Source organism: Ursus arctos, unplaced genomic scaffold (assembly GCF_023065955.2).
Source record: "Ursus arctos isolate Adak ecotype North America unplaced genomic scaffold, UrsArc2.0 scaffold_8, whole genome shotgun sequence".
Taxonomy (NCBI): Eukaryota; Metazoa; Chordata; class Mammalia; order Carnivora; family Ursidae; genus Ursus; species Ursus arctos.
In genome coordinates this window covers 78,439,645-78,457,464 of record NW_026623100.1, presented here as the reverse complement: position 1 = coordinate 78,457,464, position 17,820 = coordinate 78,439,645, and the positions used below count along the sequence as shown (strand labels likewise).

Sequence of the window (17,820 nt, the reverse complement as noted above, 5' to 3'; positions counted from 1 at the left end):
TTATTTTATATTTTTTGAAAGTATGGCTTCTTCCAGATGTTGCAAAACTGTCCTTGTCTCCTCTCCTTCCTCCAAAAAGGACAGTTTTTGCCCACCTGCTTCAGCACGTGTGGTGCCATGCGTGAACCTGCAGAGTGGGTGGGGGGGAAGCCTGCCACTACACGCTGTATATCGGGGCACCTGACGCCCCATTCCCTGTGCTCCTTTTCCTTATTTGCAGAGTGGCCTTAATAGCTGCCTCCTCCCTCCTGTGGGCACGTCGCGTAGATGATGGAAACAATGTCCATGAAGCTGTTGGAGTTTCTTCAGAAAAGCTCTTAAATACAAGTTCTTGTTAGCAATGCTCTCCTACCGTTACCTTCAAATACAGCTAGAGTAAGGCTCTCCTCTCTGGGGCTTTTCCTCATGAAGAATTGCCTCCAATTCACATGGTCATTTGGATCATTCTAATTGGAGTATTTGGTCCTCGCGAGAAAAATTAAGCATACTCTTCTGTCATTTCTGCCCTTCCCACAGCATTCTTTTAGTATAATTCCTCTTTCACAGAATTATAGGGTTTTGGTATTTAGTTTTCTCTTTCGGTTACTTGAAAAATTGGGAGCTCAGGCATCACAGGAGAAATGCCTCCTCATTTGTGGGCAGTGGTGTGGAGCCGGCCTTGTCCACGCCTTGCAGACTTGCAGTGTGCGTCGCACTGCTCTGCGGCAGGGAGCAGGTGCAAAGCGAGGACCACCTGCCTGTCCTTCTCAACCTTTCTTATTTTTTCTTTTACTTATTCAACGGGAAGTTCAGCAGTGATGGAATAAGACAACATTAGGTGTTAATTATTCCATAATTTCATTTTTTACTGCCTGGGGTTTGCTTTTAAAAAAATCATGGATTCTTGAGAACCATGTGAACTTTATGTTATAATTGCTTTCCTTTCTTATTGGGGGCGTCCTGTCTAAGGCAAAAGCGTGTCTTCAGTGGAGGATATAGTGAGTTGCGTCTGCCAGTCTGTAAGGAAGCATACGTTACTGCAATCTAATGAAGGGCTTCTTGCCAACCACCTTGATCTTACACAGGTGTCCTCGGATTGCTTAGTCCAGAGTCTGGTGCTTCATTAAACCGTAAATTCACTACCGAAGAGCTGTTAAGAGGAAAAGGAGACTTTTCATTTAATGTAATTGTTGCTACAGTTACTTTGAAATTAAATATCATAGTAGGACTCAGCAGCCTGTAAGAACAGTTGGCCCTGTGCCCTCCGGGTGCTTCTGTTCTTAGAGCAAAATAGAGATAGACTTCCTGTTTGCCATTAGGGACTAATTGTGAAATTGTGGAGGAGGTGATTGGGAACATCTAAGTCCTGAGTCCACTTTCCTGACTTACCTGTGACCTTGGGTTTAGTCCCTTAGTTCACTAGCTCAGTTTTCTCCCCTCTATCGCCCTAGGAAAATAAAAAGCCTGTGGTAGCCACCTCTCTTTTCCATTGGCACGTCCTCAAGATTAATAAGCACTTGTCAGAGTGCGTGGCGATCTGGGCGGAAAGGCCTGGCATGTGGGCAGGGAGCTCTGTCTGTCTGATGTGTCACCCTTCGGGGTGGGAGTAACGAAAGCCCAGATGATGGGGCAGGATAATGGTTGCTTTCATTCTGAAGACCTTCAGCATATTTGTATTAAAGAGAAATGTTGTTGGAGGTGTGTCTTAAGTAGCCTTAATAGCTACTTGTTCATTGATGTAGGTAAATTCAGTTTTCCCTTCCCCTTCCAGACCCCCAATGCTGACTTGCTTTTTAAGCCTTTGTCTGCTCCCGGAAGCAGTTTGCGCCATCTCTTAATGAGGGTGGTACCTTTTGATGCTGATATCAGGCATCAGCTTCAAGCGTGTGTTGGAATTCAGTATCTAGATTCTTTGCTTTCCCTGGCCAAGTTGATGTTTTCTGTTTTTACACTTAAAAGTAATTGATGCCCCAGGGCAGCTAGAGTGAACAAGTATACATGCAGAATCTTGTATAGATTTTTTAAATTTTTGATTCTTTTTCAAAAGTAACTACTTTCCTTGCCCACTTTCTTCTTCTCATTTAAAATATGTTTGTTGATTCTTAATTCCTGTTCATTCTCCCTCACAAACGTAAGAGCAGATATGTGGCATTCCCTTTCTCCCTAACACACTTCAAAAACAAATCTAATATCCCCGTTTGGCCATGCCAGGATGAGTAAAATCAGAATTCTGGCCCCGGGTGTTGACATCTGAACCTTCCTGTAGCTTCTGCGGCTCACTTTGGGGTGACTGTATTTTGAGGACATAGGAGGAATCTTGAACACCATGGCTTATGTTCTAGTTTGGGAAGAACACCGCCCAAACTAGACTCATCGTATGCTGTCCCTGTATCCACTCACATCCATCAGCGTTAGCATATACCTGCTTTGGCCATAGGAACTTGACGAAGTTGTGAAAATTGTAAAAAAAAATCGTGAGTTTTCAAAGTGGCAAGGAGGAGGAAGCTGCTTTGAAAAGTAGAGGTAGCTTAGGAACAGTCCCCCGGGTGGCCCTAACCTCTCTGCTGTGCAGACCTATTTCAGATAATTTTCCTGTCTTCCGGAGGAACTTTGATTTGTCTGGGTAGCCAGGCTTCTTTTAAAGAAGCAGAAATCTCTGGACAAGTTAAAGTCCATCAGACACTCGTATTCCCTTGTGGAATACCTTTATAATCAGATTTCCCTTCGGATGTGCAGCTGAGATCAGCTGCTCGGGGTAATTTTGGCAGGGAGAAGCATCCACCTTTGAAACCTTAACAGGTGGAGCTCTGGTGAGGTGCTGAAGTTTAGAGTTTGTGAGTTCTGAGGGCATTGGCCTCATGGGAAAGAGAGGACTATGAAGTGAGAAGGGTGCATGCGGAAGGTGGGAGAAGGTGTGCACCTTCTTGGGCTGTATGAAGATTTTGTCCAGAGCCAGCTGTGCACCTCCCCCATCCTAGGGATTCACAGCGCAGCAAACAGCTAGTGCCTGCCACGGCCGAGGCGCTGTGCTAGACCCAGGCTGATGACAGGGGCGCTGTACCTCAGGTGTATTGTCGGTTAAATGGGCTTTTGTGGGGTAGCTTGAGATCCTAAACGTAACCTCATGAGAAGGTGGTTATACCATGTTGCGGATGCACTGTGGAGACACTAATAATTTATAAATTGGGAATATCTGTCCTATTCCAGTTACAGTATTTGCAGAACTCCATGGTTAATTCTGGACAGGCTGCATATCTTGGCCTCTTGCTTGGATTATAAATGTAAGGGTTTACAACAGCGTTGAGATTTGGTTAGTGATAGGAAGTAAGGGCCTCTCAAAGCCTGAAGATCTAAAATAAATAGAGGAAGCAGAAGTTAGGGAGAGAGAATTAACGTCCTTGAATGTCTGTTTTATGCTAGGTGCTGTGCTGAGGGGCCTTCCCTCTGTTGGCACTTAACGACGCAGCGCCCCCTGCTCCGTACCCAGAAAAGAGGACTCAGTCCTCCGAATGAGTCCATGTTTGCTACTTGGTCATCACAGTGAGGCTGTCTGTGGAGGCAAGAATCTAGACCTTGAAATGGACAGAAAGCATTTTTGACAGGGGGGGAGTATTTAAAAGTGTAGCGGCACCTAGGTCTCTCAGTCAGTGGAACCTATGACTCTTATCTCGGGTGGTGAGTTCAAGCCCCGATGTTGGGGGGTAGAGATTATGTTAAAAAAATAAAATCTTTAAAAGTGTAATAATTCTCATTAATAGAGTAGCATTATGGCCTCACTGTTACAAATTCCCGCAGTAGAAGAGCACTTTGCTAACAGGAAATAATTTATGTCGGTTGTCGGATAAGTGATGTTTAACTACAGAGAAGTATAAATCATAGCTGTATTGCAATTGAGTGAAAACTGGGCCAGCCAGCTCGGAGGGAGCCCTTGGATTCAGGGGAACGCTAATAGGAGGGGATCTCTGTTGATGGACTAAGAACATACCGAGTTATAGATTCCTGGACGGTGCGGCAATAGGAGCATACCTACAGTCCAAAGCGAAGCTCAGGTTTTTTTTAATCATATATACGTAGCTGTGATCTCCATAAATACTAAGCAAATCTTTTATTTTTATTTTTATTTATTTTTAAAGATTTTATTTGGAGAGTATGTTTGGGCGCCTGTGTAAGTGCATATGCGTGTGAGGGGGGGGTGAGGGGAGGGGCAGGGGGAGTGGGGCGAGAGAATCCTAAGCAGGCTCCATCCTGAGCACAGAGCCTGATGCCAGGCTGGATCTCACGACCCCAAGATCATGACCTGAGCCAAAATCAAGAGTCAGATGCTTAACTGACTGAGCCACCCAGGCGCCCCAAATATTAAGCAAACCTTTTAAAGATGTAATGGACCCTAGGGATACAAAACATCTAACAGATTTGTTCCAGTAGTGACTTGTAAAAAAACCCAGAAGGTGCGTGGCGGTGCAGCTCCCATTCACAAGTTTGATTTTTAAACCGTCAACAGCAAAGAACTTACTGCCAGCCATGCGTCGAGCTCCTGCTAGAGGAAGCACTGTCAAGAAAAAGATGTGGAGTCTCATTTTGTTTCATTGTCTTGCACATTCATGGCCAAAAACAACCTGGCCTTTTTCCTCCGGTGCTGCTGTGGAGCCTGGTCGCTTTTTCAGCAAGTCTTCATTGGACCTTCAGAAGGCAGCGCTCCATTTCAGTCTGTGATTAGATTTTTCATAGATGGATGGAACGTCTTTTTCTTGGTGGTCTGATCTTATCTGGAGGTGACAGAACCAATTTCTAGGCAGGTTTTGTCTCTTTATGGTCAGTGAGAAGGGGGGGCAGTCAGATGTGGGGCAAAAGCAGAGGAAAAAAGCCTATCAGTGAGCACTTCGTGCTTTTACTTTTGATTATGATCTGTCAACTCTAGGAAGGAACGCTGAAGCATTCTGAAGGATTGTCATTCTGAGCCAAATGTTTTATGTGACTTGGGAGAGGCTCATGTTACAAAAGAAAGAGGATTAAAACAGAATGCACAGCCTGCCTGGGGTACTGAGCAGCTCTACCGTGAGGGGCCCCTGTTTGGATGCAGCATTGGTATCTTTCCCTTTTGTCTTCTTGTCTCAGCAGAAAGTGCGGAGTTCCTGGTGAGGGATTATTGAGGCTTGCAGAGTTCATGCTGTCAGAGGGGTGTAACCATTCTGGTAACTTGAACTTAAGACTTTTAGTAGGTGCTTGTGGGATGCAGGTTTATGAGTTTAATAACAGTTTGTTGTTTTGTCTAAGCATAATATTTGGAATTCATTGTGAGAGTAATTTTTAATTTGTTTGGACTGAGCATATTGCATATGCATTTATAGGGATTCCATTCTAGTGAAGCATCAATTAAGTGCTCTATTAAAGTGAGGTGTTGCCATGTTTGGTTGCATTAAGCAGGGACAGGTTCGGTTTGTTTCACAACTTTAAATTTCCAGTGTGAATGGGAGGGAGGAGGGAGAGAAGTGAGTCAAATATTTTACTTGCAGTTGCAATTAAATGCCGGCAGGTGATTTAAAACAAAAGTGTATACTCCCTGGCCTAAATAGAAGTCAGGAAGCATTGCTACTTTTAAAACAAAGGGTAAGAGACTCCTAAAGTCTAGGCAGATGCAAGGCTGATGCCATTGAATGGGATTATGCCTGTTCTCTCCTTAGAGCCCCCAGGGTGGGGGGAGAAGCGGAACAAGGGGACCAGAAGGTAGCCAGGCAGGCTTCTGAATTGTCATGCATCTGACTCCAGGTGCGTCCGTTTATGCAGTTTGAAAGTACATATTTATCAGAGTAAAAAATAAACTTTTTTGGTGCCAGAAACATAGTCACATTCCTTTATAGGTAACGAGTAGTTTTTAAAGTTTTCGTTTGATCAGTTTTGGAAATGACAAGAAGTTTTTCTTGATAGGAAATCGTGGAGAATGCCTTTAATTAGCTGATACGGAGTAAATTCTTAACAATTGGAAGGTTTGCTTTGAAGAAACTGTTCTGGGTCTGATTGTGAAGAAGGTTACTCTTTGAAACTTCTTACATTTCTTTTTGTTGGGCTCTGGCTTGAATGTATCTCACGTAATATACTCCAGTGTCTGAGCAAGAGGCTCGTCCAGATGGAAAATAAAATGCACTGATCCCTGGTGGGAATTCAGAATGTGCAGGCCTTGAGAGCACACGTTTACCGTAGCACACGCCTGAGGGTAGGAGCCCAGCTCGTGGTGTGTTTGATTGGACAAGGGAGACACTTGGCAGCTGAAGAAAGCTTTGGTTTGGTAGTGAAACCTGTATCTTGTGAAACAGGTTTGAAGCATCACGTCTGCTTAGCCACCCTTTGTGCTATCACTTGAATTTGTTGTTTTTTGTTTTGGTTTTTGTTTTTTTTGGTCAAATTTTGCCCCCTTCCACCACCCTGCCACTGTCAAGAAACACTGAGCTCCTCTCCAGGACTTTCTTCTTTGACAGCTTGTCACCTCAACCCTCCTTCTCCAGGTCCTTCCTGGAAATTCCATCTGAAGTGGTTTTAGAAATCTGTAGTTTGAACCCGTTTTGCTCTTTGTAAACAAAATTGGAGAGCTGGGACTCTGGCCGGACATTAGTAGTAGTGACTGGATTACCTGAGCAGTAGGAGGCCTTGGAGTTCACGTTTCTTTCATATGGCAGCTTTTCTTCACTCACGACTCCAAATCCTTTAGTAAATATAAGTGAACTCTCTACCTTAATTACTCATTTCGGGACTTTTTTCTTTAGGTTTTTTTAAAAATGGAAAATACCTTATGATTAGGCCTTTTGATTGGAAGTCAGCTTGCCTGCCACATCTGCCCTTATGACCCATATGCTTACCTGTCCCATTCTGAACCTAGAGATGTTGGAATGTGGTCTGTGTTTGCCTTGTGTCACACCTGCATCCAGTTCTGCATATTTCACAACAAACATCCTCCTTATTTGGGACAACAGGTGCCAAATCCCTGTATCTGCCAAGTGTCCTTAAGTTCACAGGTCCTGCATAAAGGCTCCGACAGAGGGAAGTTAGTATGTGGGTACCTCCGAGGGTCTCTGTGTGTCTCTCTTCCCATCTCCTTCTCTGTTTCTCTGTCTCTCTTTCTCGCTCTTCTCCTTTTCTCTCTCTTGGTCTCTGTGACTTTTCCCCTGGCTCTCTGGAGTCTGTGCAGAAACTGGAACGGCCATGTGGGCGGCGTGGGAAGCAGAACTGAGGCCGCAGAAAGGGTGAGGACTCCCAGAGCCTTGTTTTTTCTTCAGGGAAACACCCCACGCAGAGGTGAGAAGATTTTAGGTTCGTGCCCTGCTCTTCCCAGATCCCTCTCCTCCCTGCTCTCAGCCCTCCAACTCTTCTTCTTATCTCTTGATGGTCGTATGATAGTCTGAGAAACAGCACAGATCCTAGTGGCACATGTGGAAGCTTCTAGTTTCAGGCTGCGATCATTCCGTAGGAGGCTGTTTTTAATTACCTCACATCATCGGAGTAGTGGGGAAGTATGACTTTCCTAGGACTACCCAGTGAGTCAGTAGCAGAACTGGATTCTACTTCTGAGGTTATGACTCAGTCTTTGATACCTTCTTGGGCTTCATTAATTAGGCCTGCACATACGGGTAAGTAGGAGCCACAGGGATCATGCAGAACTAAGATAATCAGGGTTTGTTTGGTTTTGTTTGTTTGGTTTTGGTTGGGGAGGAGGAATGTTGATTAGGATTAAGTGTGCTGTATAATGCTCAATCAATGTTCCTGTCGACTGAGACCTTAGCCAAGAATTGGATCTTGATTTCTTGATTTAAACTGATTCCCACTCCCATTGGCTTCAGCTGGCATTTCTACCTTCATATGAACGTATTAGAAAAAGGGTGATTCTATTCTCATTAATTAGTGCTGTGGGATCTAGGGTGAGAATGAACTTTGTTTTTGACTTCATGTTGTAATTTCTTATGTCAGGAGGTTTCTAACTAAGAAGAGCTACTTTTAGAAATGTTTTAGAGTGATCTTTCTGACTGATACGGAAGAGAATTAAATTAGAATTTTTTCCAGGGTGTCTCCTTTCAATTTAGTAGATCTGTTACATTCTAGGAATAAAATGATGAACTTTATATCTGTAGCTGACTAAGGGGAATTTTAATACTGGATTGGGTTAAAATGATAACGATTCCCAGAGGCAACTGGCACTGTATCCAGGGTAGCGGCAGCTGTCTCGGAGGGGACCACGTCATCAGCTAAATCTTGTGACGCATATGAAGTCAAATAGGAACCGGGCACAGACTGCCCTTTGATTTGAAGGATAGGGACCTTTCATTTCATGCCTCGTGATCAAAAAACACCCTCTGCTCCCAGCCATTTGGGAGTCCCTTTTTCCCTGTTCTTCTGCTTCCCAGGACAGTTTCTCCATGAGCTGCTGCTTCTGCTCTCTGTGCTTCATGGAGGCATGTGGCTTCGAGAGCGCCGAGTGTGGAGCAGGAGCTACGGGGCCTGGCTTTGTCCTTGCCTCCTGCTCCCTGTGTGTCTTTTACTCTTTGTGTCGTCGAGCCTCAGGCACCGCCGAACACCGTCTCTCTTGAGTTCACAGGTGTGGAGCAGCCAGCGTCCGAACCACGTGATGCTCAGGCTGAAGGGAGATGTTTGTAGGGTGTACAACAAGTGCGGAAGCACGTTTTTGGAATATAAAAACATTTTTCAGCCGTCAGTTTTTTGAAGTATCTTCCATAGATAAATCAACCCACTTTTTTCTTTTCTTCCTTCTAACGGATCTCTTTTCTTGCTTATGTTTACCAGACATTTGAAACGCGCTTGAACTCTCTGGGCATGATCGTACACAAATGACAGTGTGTAAGATTGACATAAGTAGTCAGGTGTGCTCTCGGCTCCACGTGCTGACGCTTTTCCAAAAGTCTGCTGGGTATGATCTGGTTTGCAAGAGCAAAACACCATTCTTCCTTGAAGGATTGTTTTATTTCAGTCATTATTGACCAATTTACATTATTTCTAACATCCTTCCAGGAAATTCTATGCGAGGTAATTAATCTGTTGCTACTATGTGGAAGAACTGGCTTAAGAAGTTGCAAAGGGTTGACTTTCTTAGCCATGCATTCATTCATTCAGCAGATTATTTATTGTACTTCTCTATGCAAGAACTGTGAGGGCATAAAGAAATGATTCAGGCATACAGCCTGTCCTCCAAAGAGATTATGCTCTCTCTGTAATGATACAGGTCATAAGTGAGGTTAAAAAAACTCTGAAGATGTCCAGGGAAAAGGAGGACTTTCAGCTAACGGAATCAGAGAAGGCTTTACGGGAGAGAATGTGCTTGATGTGACTCTTTGAAAGGCTGGACCTGCAGAATATTTTTGCAAAGTCTTATTTGTTTGGATCTTTTTTCTTTTCCCTTATGTTTTCCTCCCTCACAGATTATCTGTTGTGAATTGAAGTGGAAAAGAGACAACTGGAATAGCTTAGTCTACAGGGGCGCTTTGACGTATGGAGGCCCAGACACTGTGTAGTGTAGACGGCAACAGTTGGGACAGTCCCACACCCAGGAGTATGGCATGAAGCTGCAAGCGAAGGGATAACATGTTTATTTATCAAATGCAGAATTGTTAGATACCTGCGATTTCCGTAATAGATGGTCACTGTAGAGAACATCTTCAAACGTGAAAGTGGGTAAATGCAGTAGAAAATCACCTTAGGACTCGTTATGTAGCTTTATCTCTGTCCTAGAACTTACCTTCTCTCCGTCTCTCTCCCCCTCTCTCCCTCCCTCTCTCTCTTTCTGTGTATAGACAGATAGAGAGATACAGATATGTATGTCAGTGAGCCTCGAAATGCCATAATTTTTTCTAAATCAGTTGAGGGTGTATGTGTATATAGCTGATTTAATTATCCATTCAACAGATGCTTATTTCATGTCCAGTGTATGTAAAAAGTTGCTTGGCGTTCTGCTCTCTATCAAGATGACCTAGGTGTTCAGGTCCACTTGGAGGAAAGTTGTGAACATAAATAACCTGTGAACTTGGGCAACAAGTTAGTAACCTGTAAGCCTCAGTTTCCTCATCAGTGAAATGGGGTCAGAATAGTACCGATTTCATAGGTTGTTTCAAGGGCCAGAGTCAGGTGCACTGTAAGAATGCAGTAAATATAACTCAAATATCATGGCAGTATGTAGTTTTATCTGACTGGCGTTTAGGAATTTGGGGTCATTCATGTAGTGAATACATGGTTCTTATTGACCAGGCACTGCCAGGGTGCTTTGGGAATGTAAAGATGAGTAAGACACGGCCCAGTTCTCAGAAAACTAAGAATTTAGTGGAAGAGATTGCCACTGTAGTAAGTACATCAATAGAAGTAAACACATAGGAATAGAACTTCCCTTAGAAACCGGGGATGTATTGTATGGTGACTAACATAATATAATAAAAAAAAATTAAAAAATAAAAAGAACTTCCCTTAGAATGGGGAGGATCAGAGAAGGTTCCTTGAGATGACACTATCGACAAAAAGATAGCCAAGTGTTCAGAGCCAAGAATGGGCCGATAGCCTTGGCAGGTTAGGCGTGTAGAACTGAGACTACCGGACCTTGACAGGTCGAAGGTGAGCAGTGGTGAGGGGATGGGGGATGCTGGGACCACATCCTGAAGGTCCTGGCATGCCCTAGTAAGGACCCTGGACTCCACCCTGTAAATGAGCTTGTCTCAAAACCTCAGGGTCTTGTGGGCCAAATATATTGAGGCTGGAATTTCTGTGAGATTTTTAATATTGTGTTTTCAATTCAGTGGTAATACTTATTAAAATCACAAGTGTATTGAAGTCAAGTCAATTGCTGCTGGGAGGTTCCAGTGCAAGTGTTTGTGCTTAGGTATCAGGTTTGGTCCAGAAAAAGGCCAAAGGAGTTCTTGGGGTGCCCTGTGATCGAACATTTTGCAGCTGTTTGAATTGAGTAGTATTTTTCAAGCTAGGATCTAGGTTACATTTTTAGGGATTAAGGAACTTTTCTCTCTCTTTTTTTACAGATTTTATTTCTTTATTTAGAGAGAGTATGCAAGGGGGAGGAGGAGCAGAGGGAGAGGGAGAATCTTAAGCAAGCTCTGCACTGAGCCCAGAGGTCGAAATCAAGAGTCGGACGCTTAGCCGACCGAGCCACCCAGGCACCCCTGTTTTTTCTCTTTTAAAAAAGATACAAAGGGGCGCCTGGGTGGCTCAGTCAAACATTTGCCTTCAGCTCAGGTCATGATCCTGGGGTCCTGGGATGGAGCCCCGCTTTGGACTCCGTGCTCAGCAGGAAGTCTGCTTCTCCCTCTGCCTCTTCTCCTCCCCGTTTGCTCTCTTGCTCACTCTCTCACTCACTGTCTCTCAAATAAATAAAATCTTTTAAAAATAAATGAATAAAAAGGATACATGTATTATTCACATTTGAGAAATACTGTAGGGGGTAGTAGAAAACATGGCTGGAAGGGTAGATTGGTGTCACATATGGCATCTTGAATGCTGAGGAATTTACTTGCTATTATGCAGACAGTAGTGAGCTATAGAAAAAATTTTAGTAAGAATAAAGGACTAAGATTTGTAGTGATACCATATTTGGCGATTGCCTAATGTCAATGAAGCAGTCTCTTATTTCATTACCTGATTTGTAGCCATTTTATTATTCAGAGGACTCTTTACTAGAGGTTGGGAGAGAGAAGGGTTAATTTGTATAAATCGGTATTAGCTTTTTTCTTAATCAAGTGTTTTTATTTGGGGGGGCACTATTGTTTGTATTTAAAGTTTTGTGAGGATTTGAAAGTTAAGATTTGTAGATAATGTGTAGCTTTTTGCATCCCCGTGATTTTTCTGTCATTATTGGCATTTAATTCAGGACCATTTTGTAATAGGCATTGGAAGAAATACAAAAAATGTAGTAAACCCTGGAAAACGCTTTAAAAATGTGTAACAATCTCTGCCATCAAGGGACTTAGGGCATTTATAATGACAGAGTGACAGAGTGACAGAGGGGTCGGATAGCATGTTCAGGGCACTTGTTTATTCTTTTCCTGACCTAGGCGATGAGGGTAGAGAGAGATGTGGTTCTTTACCCCAAATTGAAACAGGGTCTGGTCACAGGGAGGGTACAACTTGCTAAGTAGTAAAATGGGGCTGTAATTCTATTTGCGTCATTAGAGAATGCTTCTCACAGCAGTTCTGTAATTGATATGGGTCTTTATCGATGAGCAATGTCAGTGGAGAATGGAATACAGGTTATTTTAAAATTAAGGGGCAGAGAAAATAAAGATCTCCGAAGTACAAATTCCTGTAAAGGATGTGTGAGGCTGGAATGGGGGTTCGGAGCGAGATTTTGGACGGCCCCGATAATTTGGATTCCTTCCTTCTGAGGGAAGAGAACTTCTGAAGGTGTTGGTGATTTTTCTGGCCTCTTTCATCTTCCCAGCCATCAGGGTGATGTTACGGATAAGTCCCTGTGACCTCTCGTGAACTCTGACGAGCCTAACACTTTGTTACTCTGTTTTAGTGTAAAAATCAGATCTCTTGAGAAGAAAACTTGATCGGAGCTTCTGTAAGCTCAGTTCATATCCTTCGCAAATCTAGAGGTGCACATTCTGAAATCCTTCATTCTGCTCATTGAATAAACCAAATTATGAAAGTAAAAGAAAATTATTTTCACCATTATAGCAGCAATGTTATAAAAACATGCAAAATTCTACCCAAATCTCTCTGTGGGAAAAAAGAATTAAGACGATATTATTTGGGTGTCAAGTTCTTACGCATGAATAATAATATAGAACGAGTATTACTGTTGTGATAAATTTTTTTTAAGGAACAGCCTTTTTTTAAGATTTTATTTATTTATGGGGGCGCCTGGGTGGCTCAGTCAGTGAAGCGTCTGCCTTCAGCTCAGGTCATGATCCCAGGGTCCTAGGGTCAAGCCCCGCATCAGGCTCTTTGCTCATCAGGGAGCCTGCTTTTCCCTCTGCCTGCTGCTCCCCCTGCTTAATTTTAAAATATTAAAATATTAATATTTTATTTATTTGAGAGAGAGAGAGCACAAGCAGGGGGAGTGGAAGGCAGAGGGAGAAGCAGGCTCCCTGCTGAACAAGGGGCCCGATGCAAGGCTCCGTCCCAGGACCCTGGGATCGTGACCTGAGCCGAAGGCAGACGCCTCACCGACGGAGCCGCCTAGGCGCCCAGGAACAGTCATTTTGTTCATGAAAAATATCCTAATACCGTGTACTTAAGTCAGCCAGTTTCATTATTAAGCTTCTGACTCAGCTTCTTATGGTTTCTGTAACTTTTGACTGATAAATTTAACACTCTTTGTGAATTAGGTGGGTGAAAAATATTTCTGTAATTTCTCCCCACGAGTGAAATTCGCTTGTTAGAGCTCACGGATCTGACGACTCTGCTCAGACCGCCCAGTCAGCACGTTTTACCAGAGTCGTGCCTTGGTTTGTTGTGTTGCTAGAGCCCAAAAAGAGTGAGTGAGTAGGGGGTTCTGTCAAATTTGTCCTCAGCTGCTCTCACCGCACTGGCTGGGAAAATGAACTTCTGACGGCAGCCTGTGCTCTGAGCTTCGTGTTTCCTGGTGTCTTTGTCCCCTCCCTTGTTCTCCTTTGAGGAACAGCAGTAGAGACAGCAGCCAGCTGTGTGAACAATAGTGTGCGGCTGCCATAATGCTTCCTGGAAAAGTCATCATAAATTAGTTCGAGATCGGATTTCTCGTTGGGTCTGCGCTTATAAGCATTCGGAATAAAAAATCTGTACAAGTTAATCCTTCGAGAACGTAAATCTTTAATTTGTTGTTTTCCTCACATTTTCAACTGAGGTCTGAAAACAAAATTAAATCTCTTGAAAAGTTTTAAGTGTGTGAATTCTCGGCCAAGAATGAGGAACTACATTAGAAAACTGGGCTGGACATCCGAAAGGAATCTTGCAGAGCATCCTCAACCTGTTTAGCAGTGTATTTTTGTGGTTAGTTTTTTCTTTTCCAGTGATTTTGGTTGGGGACATGCGATGCACATCTTGTGTAAGATTTAGGTTTCATTTGTTTGAATAAAAGCAAATTTTTCCTCAAAATCAGTGGCACGGAAGTGTGAAAACAGAGAAAAGGTTATTATCACGTGTATTTCGTAGAGTTGAACGTGTCATCATCGTCATGCTGTTCACCTCTCTCCGACCCTCTGAGGAGATGTTGCAGTTTTTCTGTAACCGTGTTACGGAAGGTATTTTTCTCCGCGCGGTGACTGCGGCCTGAACTTCTGTTTCCTCCAGACTTGGGGGCCGTGGCCTGTTGTCCTGCTTCTTTGGGCAATTGCCCATTAGGTGGAAGCAATCGCAGGTGTTCCCGCCGTGAGGAACAGACCAGGCCTGTCTCGTGGCTGCCCCGGGACCCAGAGGAGAGCCCTGCCTCGTGTTGCTACCCAGAATGGCTGCTGCTGCTGAAAGATTTGTCACCTTCCTCAGTAAGGTTCCTGGACACAGCTTCTCCCTTACACCTTACCCTAGTCCCCTCCGTGAGTGTGGGTTGCACTGATAAGGAATATGGTTGCATGTGTGAATGACACGTGAGCGAGAGGGCCTTCTTAGGAAGTCACTGATGTGGAAAGTGGAAATACTGAATTACAAAAAGGGAAATAGTACTTCCTCACTCATGACTACATTGTGATGATGTAAGGGTAAATTATTGTTCGAGCACCTTAGAGAAGGGTTTGTTTTGACCAGGGCTCAGCAAACCACAGCTCTCTGCAAACCCTGGCCAGCCCGCTGCTGTTAATGTAAGTCAGGTTTTGCTGACGTACCACCACGTGCACTGTCCACGGGCTGTGCTCTTGCACTGTTGCCGTGGGCTTATCCCACGTGTCATCCGCGTGTCATCCGCGAAGGCCGAAACACTGTTAGGTCTTTCCCAGAAACCGTCAGCCCCCTCCTGGTTTAGATGAATACATGACAGCCGCGGTGCGGGTCTGCGGCGTACTTCCTCTTAGTCATGTTTATTCACTACTCCCTCTGCATTTTCCTTCTTTGGTGAAAAACATACGTGTTAAGCACGTGCTGCGCCCCAGGCGCCAGGAACCGAAAGGGCTGACCGAGTGTTCTGTCTCCAGGGGTCTGCCCCTCGGTGGGATGACACCGCAGGTCGCCCGAACCCGCGGTTCACCCACACACATCAACCCCTGTGAAAATCAAATGTTCTGTGAGGAGTAAACAGAAGCATAGTGTGGTAGATTTTTAATAGGCTTTTTTTCTGGTCACTGTCTTAAGAACTATGAGTTCCTGAGGGTTTGCCTGGGCTTACTGAATAATAAGGTTGAGCAGATGCTTTAATCTTTATCTTTCCACTGGTTAAATAAATATTATTATTTGATAGGGCTATACCTCTTAAAAAATTTTTTAATTAAAAAACTTGATGGGATACCTATGAATACATGTAAGAGTATCTGAACTCTATAAAGACAGGAAACCATAGGGTGGGGCTTGTTGTAATCACCTCAGAGTTTTGGAGCCAAAGGAGACCTTTGGTGGATCAAAGTATAAGTACGTAGAAGATTAGTCACCTGACAGCAGTGGCTTTTATTCTGACCGACCGCTGGAATGACCTGGGGAGCACCTAGAAGGCCTGGTGTCTAGAGCCCACCCCAGGCCAGTGAGAGCAGAGCCTCTAGGTGTGGCTTTACTGTCTCCAGTAAGGGCTGATGCTCTCTGGTGAGGCTGACCGAGTCAGGGGTTCCCAGGCAGCGCTGAGGCTCCTGGGCCATGCTTTATGAACCTCGGGTTTATAAGATTCTTAATTCCATACGCGTAGTTCATAAAATTACTTGAATTGACAACTTTACACGGTTCTTTTAAAATAATACGATTTGTAAAGAAATTGATAAATGTATTACACAAAATTATTGTCACTAATAAATACAGAGTTAGGGATAAAGGATTCATATCCTTCAGTATAAATATGATGAGAGGCCCCAAGAGTTAGAAGTGGTCTAGACATCATCTAATTCAACCTGCATTAGGCAGTGCAGGACCCCGAGCCTGATCGCAGCACTAATTAGCAATGGAGCTAAAACTCCGATGTTTCCATTTTCAGACCAAAGCCTTTCCTGTTTACCACATATGCAAGATACCTAAAGCATGTTGCACTCTTGCTAGTTGTTGGTTGAGGCTTAAACGTAGCAAGTGTGTCCACATCACTGGCAGCAGCGTGTACCGGACTGGCCTGCTTGTTCTTGCCGTGGGGCCTGCCGCGAGAGGTTTCCTAAGCACCACCCTCACTTCTTCCCTGTAGGTCTTCGGCCCGCTGTCCTCATACCGCGTGTCCCGGGCCTGGCATGCTTACATCACACATCTTGCTCACTGTTTACCGGTGTGTTTATGTATTTATCTAGACAAGGTGGTGTTTCTTAATGTTGAGTTGGGGATGCTGTAAACTTTCCTTGTTGCATTTAGAAACACTGCCAAGTTTGGAAAGAATTGATTTTAAAAATAGGAGAAGAATGTGTATAAGAAAGCAACTGCAAGTCATCCTGAGTAATAGGGTAACGTCTCTCTGAAGCCTCCATGTTTATACTGATCCTGGGATTTGGTTCCTGCTTATTTCTGCTTTGAATAGAAACTTGACACTGGGAAGCAAGGGGAGGTTAGGTTTTAGGTTGGATTACCATGAAATCCTCTTGTAAATGGAATATCACTTTGGGTCAAAGACTTCCTGGAATTGTTGAGGGTGAAGTGTATCTTTCCCAGGCTGCTGTTTTTGAGTCCTAAATTGAGCCATGTAGCCTAAAATGATAGAGAAAAATTCAGATTTCCCACTTGGTTGTAAAATGGAAAATATGGTGATTTAGTTACTTGATGTGCTCAGTTGTTTGCATGGACTACTGTCTTTGTTTGTCTTTTTGTCTTTTGTCTGTTCCGTCTTTCATCTGTTCCATAACCGATGTCCCTAACTCAGATTTGTAAATTGTATATGAAGTGTTTTTAACAACGTACTGTTGACCAGTGAACAATACGGGCTTGAACTACAAAGGTCCACTTATATGTCAGTTTTTTCCAATAAGTGTATTGGCAAAAATTTTCGAGATTTGCAACAATCTGAAAAAACTTGCAGATGAACTGCATAGCCTAGAGATAACCGAAAAAGTTAAGAAAAGTTATTGTAAGAATATAGTACAAAATATGTATAACATACAAAATATGTGTTAATTGTGTTATTGGGAAGGCTCTGGTCAACAGTAGGCTATTAGTAATTAAGTTTTGGGGGAGTTGAAAGTTATACGTGGATTTTTGATGCTTGGTAGGGGGGCAGGCAGTTGGCACCCCTAAATCCCACGTTGTTCTAGGGTCAACAGTATAGGAAAAGATATAAAGTCAAAGCACTAAGTTTCTGTAATGGATTTGAACTTCATAATACCACTTTTTCCTATATATCTAGATTTAGGTATTTTTAAAAACAGAAGCATTTTATTTATTTACTGAAAATGGGTTAACTGGAAAGAAAAATCATAGTGGGCTAGAAAAGGCAACCTGAGACCTGGCACTGGGCTGAAAGTAAGTCTTGAGAAAGCTGCCACATGGAGAATATGGGCGTAACCTCAAAGTATTTTCAGTCTAGCCACTGAAAGAAAGCACACACCTGTCAAAATGGAAAACCATTCCCGGTAGTGGAGAAGAGTAATTAGGGTAAAAAGTTGATTTGGGAAAGACAGGTTGCAGTATAGGTATAAAGGGGTGGGGGGAGGTTCTGGATATGAATTCCAGCCCTTTGCTTTCTACCTTGGGGACAGTTAAAAAAAAAAAAAATCTCTGGGCCTCACCTGTAAAAGGATTAACACGGTTTCTCCAGGTCAT

At 43.5% G+C, this 17,820-nt stretch overlaps 1 protein-coding gene across 2 annotated transcripts in view; it reads left to right on the top strand.

The window, feature by feature from the left end:
- Positions 1 to 17,820, top strand: part of GRHL1 (grainyhead like transcription factor 1) — a 52,035-nt gene that overhangs the window by 14,079 nt on the left and 20,136 nt on the right. The window lies entirely within an intron of this gene.